A 9,630-nucleotide genomic window follows, 5' to 3' on the forward strand; every position below is an offset into this window, starting at 1 on the left:
GACCCTTCCCCTACATCATGTGCTCACTACGAACCTTATAATCCCAAATGCTAAGGCGGCAACTCATAGGTGCTCTCTCTCTCTCTCTCTCTACATGGCAGCAGCCCCCTGCTATGCTATCATCCTTGGATGCTCGGCTGTGTCAAAATCGGCCATCTCCTCTCCATGCGGCTGCCCTCTGTGAATGCTGATAACCTCTCTCACTCTCCTCCTCTAATAAAGAGAGAGTCTCTCTATCTCTCACTCTCTCTCTCCCTACCTTACACTAATTATGTATTACAATTAGTATTCTTTGTAGCCCTGTAGGCGCATGCACTGGTGACTCCACGGACAAAATGATCTAAATATCTACAAAACCTGGGACTAAGCCACAACCTCCTCACGGGCAGCATCCCGACTGAGCTGGCGGTTCTGCCCAGCCTCGTCACTCTTCGTTTGGCACACAACCGCCTTACCGGCAGCCTCCCGTCCTCCTTCGCCGACTCGTCTTCTCTCGACCACTTAGACGTCAAGCGCAACTGCTTGGACGGCCCACTACCTATTCTGCCCCCGTCACTAACCTATCAACCTCGCCCACAACCGCCTGACCGGAGGATTGGCCAACCTCGCTGCTCTCCGCAGCCTCTCTTTCCTGGATCTCAGTCAGAACCAGCTCTCCGGCTTCGTCCCCATGTCGCTCTTCTCCAGCCCCCTCACCTTCCTCTCCCTGCACCGCAACCTTCTCTCCGGCTCCCTCTCTCCCCTTCAACTTGTCGTCATACCCACAGTGGACCTCGGCTTCAACCAACTCTCCGGGCCCATTTCCCCCTTCTTCACCTTTGTTCGGAACCTCTACCTCAACAATAATCGCTTCACAGGTGCGATTCCACAAGAGTTCATCGACCTTCTCCTATCTTCCTCCATTCAGACGCTCTTTCTCCAGGATAACTTTCTCACAGAGTTCCCCCTTAGCCCTGGCACGTCTCTTCCCTCACCCCCTCCGTTTGCATCCAATACAACTGCATGCTTCCTCCCGTTGAGTCCCCATGTCCTCACAATGCCGGCACGCGTCCTTCCAGGCCATCTACACAGTGCAAGAGCACCTGACTCTCTTTCTCTCTCTCTCTAGCTTGGCGTAATCACCTCCCCTTGCTCTTGCTTCACCCCATCCTGTGTTGCTTTTCTCTCTCTTTCTCTCTCTCTGCCCGACTATGTGGCGCTGGCAACAGCCGCAACAAGTTCTTACACTCAAACACATTAATCAACAAACAAACAAAAAACAGGCTTACCTCCTCCTCCTCCTCCTCGTGTTCTTCACGCCAGCTAGAGAAAGAACCGTTTTCTCTCTCTCTCTTGTTTTCTCTCTCTCTCTCTTCTTTTCTTCCAAGAAGGTACCAACGGGTGCTAAAACTACCCACCCCTCCATTTTTTTAATTTGAATTTTTTTTATTTATACCCATATTAAGGTCTACAAATTTGTACCCACATTAAGGTCTACAAATTTGTGTTCCCACCTAACTATACTAACCCTCGTTCTCTCCCCTCTCGATCTCTCTCTTCTCTCTACCCACTTACATACAACCTCCTCTGTCTACAAAATAATATTAATCGTCACCATTCCTATGCAATTGCTTACACCAATGGACAACATCGACAATCATGATGCATGCAAATACCATGACATTCCACACACATATGCTTTCAAATACCATGAAAATGCACCTAAAATAACCACAATTGACCCTATTTAAACCCTAAAAATTGCTAAAAATGACTTCAATCCAGGGATCATCATTCCCCCCACACTGAAATATGAGCGTCCTCGCGAACACAGCAGCAACTTCATTTTCAGCTTCCCCCACACTTAACTTCTTTACCATCACTGCCTAGCATCACATCTCCACTTCATCACTCTGAAACAATCACCAACCATACACTAGAATTATAACGTTCCAAACAAACAAACAAAAAACAAAAACAAACCTTCAACACCTTCACATCAGCACACATAAATGAGTGAATGAAAATCCAAGTTGCAAACACCACTACAAGACTTATATAACACTAACCAATAGATAAACCAAAAGGTTTATTAAGCAAACATCAAATCCCAAAAACAGTAAAAATTAGCAACTACCACAACATCCTCACTATGTCTATAATATTTCCACTTTAACAAATAGGAAACAACCCATCCATAACTATAAAACTCTAGGAAAACTACCTTCCACTCACTTCCATATTTCATAAAGACAATAGTAGCACAACTAACCATGGAAGTCATTGCCTGATTGTAATTCCCTTATATCAGAACCATGACTTTCTCGTTTCAATTTTTTTTCTCTTTTGATTTTTTTTTTTTGGAACCAAATGCACACCACAATGGCAACCACCCCATATGAAACTAGGCTGCGATTGTCAGACCTTGCCTCCCGGCTAGGTTGACTCCAAGAACCTACCAAGCTCACATGACGATGGCTATCCCAAAACAGCCCAAGGCATCGGTTTAGAGTACTGACAACCCTGCCAGCATGACTCTCCTCACCTACCAAGAACCATTAAGGCGATAGACCACATATACCACATACATACATTTGAATTTTTTTTTCTTCCCTTTTTTTTCTTCTCTTTTTTTCTTTTTTTCTTTTTTTTCATCATTTTTCAAAGGCAATGATTTGAAAACCCTCCCCAGGCTCATCATGAAAATCGAGACTATTATGGTCATTATAACCCAGGAATAAGAGAGAAAAGTTCCTTCCACTAGAGTTCTTAAGCACTTCCAAGCTGTTACCTACCATTAAAGAGAAAAAAGATAGTCAATGCAGCACATGCCTAGTTAAAATGAATGTGGTAATGACCAATTTCTACTACAGAGCTCAGCAAGAAACTCATAGAATTAGTATCCTTGACCAATAAACCCCAAATCTTTCCAAAAGAAAGAATCATATAAGTCAAGTACCAAGCAATTGCAACTGGATTAACACAACTCACAAACCCCATTATTACACACACCATGCAAGTGATACAAAAAAAAACAAATATATTGGAGAAAATACACCTGTAGAACACTGCATATCCTCTGAGTAGCAAAAAATGCATGTCCAGAAACAACCTTCAATACTATGATATCATTGTTCCCAAGTTACTCCCCCATCTCCTTGCACCTAGCAATGCAAAAATACAAAGAAAATACCATATCTGCACATACTAACCATTCAAACAATTCGATTACAACTTCCAAGAAACATAATGTACCTAAAATTAAAACAAACAAACACAAAAAACCAATCCACATGCAAACCAAAACAAACAACAAAAACACATAACAAATCACACAAACAAAACAATTGTTAAAACAGTGAATGCGTCCTAAATAACAACCACACACAGCCTAAATCCTAGAAACACACACCGAAAAGACATCTTTTTGTATGAAATAATTTACAATGTTTTATTTACACACACCCACACAGACACACAAATGGAAAAGAACAAACTACTACGACCCAACAGATCTTCAAGACACAACTTCACCATTCTAAACTGAATAAAGAAATTTAATGTCAAAATGTTTTTGTGTAAATTGTTTCCAATAGTTTAATGAAAAAGAACCGATATCTCCAACACTTCCACGTTTCAGTCAATCTGCAATAGCATCACTGCATTCAACATTTGGCTAATCTTCACTTTACTCCACTCTTCACTCTCTCTCTTTCACACTTCAAAACTCTTTCTTTCTTTCTTCTCTCTCTCTACTCATTATTCTCATGAACTCTCTTCTTTCTCTTCTTTCTTTCTCTTTATTCCTCCTCATCCTGAAACACAAACACAAGAATAATGCATACAATCTAATACATTCTCTCACACTCTCATGCTTTTACTTTTAAGTATGCACCATGTCAAAGTGATCAAATCTCTTTCTCTCTCTTTCCTATTTTGCATGTACACACATAGCACACTCATATTACCCTCTCTCTTCTTTCCTTCTTCTTTCTTTCTCTTCCTTCTCTATTTTTCATTCTCTGTGTCCTCTCCAAATATCTGCAAAGTCTTTGTTCTTTCATCTCTACTTGGATTACCCTATTTATACCCACCCTTTTGGCTTGCTTTCACTATGGTCCCTCTATGGACCTCTTCTTATGCATCTCACCTTGGCTACTTTCATGGCGAGCCTTGACTTCCATGTGCATGCAATAAGGCTATGCCTCTCTCCTAATCTATGGCCTACCCAAAAGCAACATCTTCAATGTTTTGCTACCTATGCTCTCCTGGTTGTGCTAGGTAGCCCGTAAGACCCTTCCCCTACATCATGTGCTCACTACAAATCTTATAATCCCAAATGCTAAGGCGGCAACTCATAGGTGCTCTCTCTCTCTCTCTCTCTACATGGCAGCAGCCCCCTGCTATGCTATCATCCTTGGATGCTCGGCTGTGTCACAATCGGCCGTCTCCTCTCCATGCAGCTGCCCTCTGTGAATGCTGATAACCTCTCTCACTCTCCTCCTCTAATAAAGAGAGAGTCTCTCTATCTCTCACTCTCTCTCTCCCTACCTTACACTAATTATGTATTACAATTAGTATTCTTTGTAGCCCTGCAGGCGCATGCACTGGTGACTCCACGGACAAAATGATCTAAATAACTACAAAACCTGGGACTAAGCCACAACCTCCTCACGGGCAGCATCCCGACTGAGCTGGCGGTTCTGCCCAGCCTCGTCACTCTTCGTTTGGCACACAACCGCCTTACCGGCAGCCTCCCGTCCTCCTTCGCCGACTCGTCTTCTCTCGACCACTTAGACGTCAAGCGCAACTGCTTGGACGGCCCACTACCTATTCTGCCCCCGTCACTAACCTATCAACCTCGCCCACAACCGCCTGACCGGAGGATTGGCCAACCTCGCTGCTCTCCGCAGCCTCTCTTTCCTGGATCTCAGTCAGAACCAGCTCTCCGGCTTCGTCCCCATGTCGCTCTTCTCCAGCCCCCTCACCTTCCTCTCCCTGCACCGCAACCTTCTCTCCGGCTCCCTCTCTCCCCTTCAACTTGTCGTCATACCCACAGTGGACCTCGGCTTCAACCAACTCTCCGGGCCCATTTCCCCCTTCTTCACCTTTGTTCGGAACCTCTACCTCAACAATAATCGCTTCACAGGTGCGATTCCACAAGAGTTCATCGACCTTCTCCTATCTTCCTCCATTCAGACGCTCTTTCTCCAGGATAACTTTCTCACAGAGTTCCCCCTTAGCCCTGGCACGTCTCTTCCCTCACCGCCTCCGTTTGCATCCAATACAACTGCATGCTTCCTCCCGTTGAGTCCCCATGTCCTCACAATGCCGGCACGCGTCCTTCCAGGCCATCTACACAGTGCAAGAGCACTTGACTCTCTTTCTCTCTCTCTCTAGCTTGGCGTAATCACCTCCCCTTGCTCTTGCTTCACCCCATCCTGTGTTGCTTTTCTCTCTCTTTCTCTCTCTCTGCCCGACTATGTGGCGCTGGCAACAGCGGCAACAAGTTCTTACACTCAAACACATTAATCAACAAACAAACAAAAAACAGGCTTACCTCCTCCTCCTCCTCCTCGTGTTCTTCACGCCAGCTAGAGAAAGAACCGTTTTCTCTCTCTCTCTCTTGTTTTCTCTCTCTCTCTCTTCTTTTCTTCCAAGAAGGTACCAACGGGTGCTAAAACTACCCACCCCTCCATTTTTTTAATTTGAATTTTTTTTATTTATACCCATATTAAGGTCTACAAATTTGTACCCACATTAAGGTCTACAAATTTGTGTTCCCACCTAACTATACTAACCCTCGTTCTCTCCCCTCTCGATCTCTCTCTTCTCTCTACCCACTTACATACAACCTCCTCTGTCTACAAAATAATATTAATCGTCACCATTCCTATGCAATTGCTTACACCAATGGACAACATCGACAATCATGATGCATGCAAATACCATGACATTCCACACATATATGCTTTCAAATACCATGAAAATGCACCTAAAATAACCACAATTGACCCTATTTAAACCCTAAAAATTGCTAAAAATGACTTCAATCCAGGGATCATCATTCCCCCCACACTGAAATATGAGCGTCCTCGCGAACACAGCAGCAACTTCATTTTCAGCTTCCCCCACACTTAACTTCTTTACCATCACTGCCTAGCATCACATCTCCACTTCATCACTCTGAAACAATCACCAACCATACACTAGAATTATAACGTTCCAAACAAACAAACAAAAAACAAAAACAAACCTTCAACACCTTCACATCAGCACACATAAATGAGTGAATGAAAATCCAAGTTGCAAACACCACTACAAGACTTATATAACACTAACCAATAGATAAACCAAAAGGTTTATTAAGCAAACATCAAATCCCAAAAACAGTAAAAATTAGCAACTACCACAACATCCTCACTATGTCTATAATATTTCCACTTTAACAAATAGGAAACAACCCATCCATAACTATAAAACTCTAGGAAAACTACCTTCCACTCACTTCCATATTTCATAAAGACAATAGTAGCACAACTAACCATGGAAGTCATTGCCTGATTGTAATTCCCTTATATCAGAACCATGACTTTCTCGTTTCAATTTTTTTTCTCTTTTGATTTTTTTTTTTTGGAACCAAATGCACACCACAATGGCAACCACCCCATATGAAACTAGGCTGCGATTGTCAGACCTTGCCTCCCGGCTAGGTTGACTCCAAGAACCTACCAAGCTCACATGACGATGGCTATCCCAAAACAGCCCAAGGCATCGGTTTAGAGTACTGACAACCCTGCCAGCATGACTCTCCTCACCTACCAAGAACCATTAAGGCGATAGACCACATATACCACATACATACATTTGAATTTTTTTTTCTTCCCTTTTTTTTCTTCTCTTTTTTTCTTTTTTTCTTTTTTTTCATCATTTTTCAAAGGCAATGATTTGAAAACCCTCCCCAGGCTCATCATGAAAATCGAGACTATTATGGTCATTATAACCCAGGAATAAGAGAGAAAAGTTCCTTCCACTAGAGTTCTTAAGCACTTCCAAGCTGTTACCTACCATTAAAGAGAAAAAAGATAGTCAATGCAGCACATGCCTAGTTAAGATGAATGTGGTAATGACCAATTTCTACTACAGAGCTCAGCAAGAAACTCATAGAATTAGTATCCTTGACCAATAAACCCCAAATCTTTCCAAAAGAAAGAATCATATAAGTCAAGTACCAAGCAATTGCAACTGGATTAACACAACTCACAAACCCCATTATTACACACACCATGCAAGTGATACAAAAAAAAACAAATATATTGGAGAAAATACACCTGTAGAACACTGCATATCCTCTGAGTAGCAAAAAATGCATGTCCAGAAACAACCTTCAATACTATGATATCATTGTTCCCAAGTTACTCCCCCATCTCCTTGCACCTAGCAATGCAAAAATACAAAGAAAATACCATATCTGCACATACTAACCATTCAAACAATTCGATTACAACTTCCAAGAAACATAATGTACCTAAAATTAAAACAAACAAACACAAAAAACCAATCCACATGCAAACCAAAACAAACAACAAAAACACATAACAAATCACACAAACAAAACAATTGTTAAAACAGTGAATGCGTCCTAAATAACAACCACACACAGCCTAAATCCTAGAAACACACACCGAAAAGACATCTTTTTGTATGAAATAATTTACAATGTTTTATTTACACACACCCACACAGACACACAAATGGAAAAGAACAAACTACTACGACCCAACAGATCTTCAAGACACAACTTCACCATTCTAAACTGAATAAAGAAATTTAATGTCAAAATGTTTTTGTGTAAATTGTTTCCAATAGTTTAATGAAAAAGAACCGATATCTCCAACACTTCCACGTTTCAGTCAATCTGCAATAGCATCACTGCATTCAACATTTGGCTAATCTTCACTTTACTCCACTCTTCACTCTCTCTCTTTCACACTTCAAAACTCTTTCTTTCTTTCTTCTCTCTCTCTACTCATTATTCTCATGAACTCTCTTCTTTCTCTTCTTTCTTTCTCTTTATTCCTCCTCATCCTGAAACACAAACACAAGAATAATGCATACAATCTAATACATTCTCTCACACTCTCATGCTTTTACTTTTAAGTATGCACCATGTCAAAGTGATCAAATCTCTTTCTCTCTCTTTCCTATTTTGCATGTACACACATAGCACACTCATATTACCCTCTCTCTTCTTTCCTTCTTCTTTCTTTCTCTTCCTTCTCTATTTTTCATTCTCTGTGTCCTCTCCAAATATCTGCAAAGTCTTTGTTCTTTCATCTCTACTTGGATTACCCTATTTATACCCACCCTTTTGGCTTGCTTTCACTATGGTCCCTCTATGGACCTCTTCTTATGCATCTCACCTTGGCTACTTTCATGGCGAGCCTTGACTTCCATGTGCATGCAATAAGGCTATGCCTCTCTCCTAATCTATGGCCTACCCAAAAGCAACATCTTCAATGTTTTGCTACCTATGCTCTCCTGGTTGTGCTAGGTAGCCCGTAAGACCCTTCCCCTACATCATGTGCTCACTACAAATCTTATAATCCCAAATGCTAAGGCGGCAACTCATAGGTGCTCTCTCTCTCTCTCTCTCTACATGGCAGCAGCCCCCTGCTATGCTATCATCCTTGGATGCTCGGCTGTGTCACAATCGGCCGTCTCCTCTCCATGCAGCTGCCCTCTGTGAATGCTGATAACCTCTCTCACTCTCCTCCTCTAATAAAGAGAGAGTCTCTCTATCTCTCACTCTCTCTCTCCCTACCTTACACTAATTATGTATTACAATTAGTATTCTTTGTAGCCCTGCAGGCGCATGCACTGGTGACTCCACGGACAAAATGATCTAAATAACTACAAAACCTGGGACTAAGCCACAACCTCCTCACGGGCAGCATCCCGACTGAGCTGGCGGTTCTGCCCAGCCTCGTCACTCTTCGTTTGGCACACAACCGCCTTACCGGCAGCCTCCCGTCCTCCTTCGCCGACTCGTCTTCTCTCGACCACTTAGACGTCAAGCGCAACTGCTTGGACGGCCCACTACCTATTCTGCCCCCGTCACTAACCTATCAACCTCGCCCACAACCGCCTGACCGGAGGATTGGCCAACCTCGCTGCTCTCCGCAGCCTCTCTTTCCTGGATCTCAGTCAGAACCAGCTCTCCGGCTTCGTCCCCATGTCGCTCTTCTCCAGCCCCCTCACCTTCCTCTCCCTGCACCGCAACCTTCTCTCCGGCTCCCTCTCTCCCCTTCAACTTGTCGTCATACCCACAGTGGACCTCGGCTTCAACCAACTCTCCGGGCCCATTTCCCCCTTCTTCACCTTTGTTCGGAACCTCTACCTCAACAATAATCGCTTCACAGGTGCGATTCCACAAGAGTTCATCGACCTTCTCCTATCTTCCTCCATTCAGACGCTCTTTCTCCAGGATAACTTTCTCACAGAGTTCCCCCTTAGCCCTGGCACGTCTCTTCCCTCACCGCCTCCGTTTGCATCCAATACAACTGCATGCTTCCTCCCGTTGAGTCCCCATGTCCTCACAATGCCGGCACGCGTCCTTCCAGGCCATCTACACAGTGCAAGAGCACTTGA

The 9,630-nt window shown here is 43.2% G+C and overlaps 3 pseudogenes; all 3 read left to right on the top strand.

The window, feature by feature from the left end:
* Nucleotides 1-310: 310 nt before the first annotated feature.
* LOC147630426 (uncharacterized) lies at nt 311-1,086 on the top strand (annotated as a pseudogene).
* A 3,279-nt stretch (nt 1,087-4,365) lies between these two features.
* On the top strand, nt 4,366-5,357 carry LOC147630427 (uncharacterized; annotated as a pseudogene).
* A 3,281-nt stretch (nt 5,358-8,638) lies between these two features.
* Nucleotides 8,639-9,630, top strand: LOC147630428 (uncharacterized; annotated as a pseudogene).

The sequence above is a fragment of the Cibotium barometz genome, chromosome 16 (genome assembly GCF_041138505.1).
Source record: "Cibotium barometz isolate CiBa-2024 chromosome 16, ASM4113850v1, whole genome shotgun sequence".
In the NCBI taxonomy this organism is placed as follows: Eukaryota; Viridiplantae; Streptophyta; class Polypodiopsida; order Cyatheales; family Cibotiaceae; genus Cibotium; species Cibotium barometz.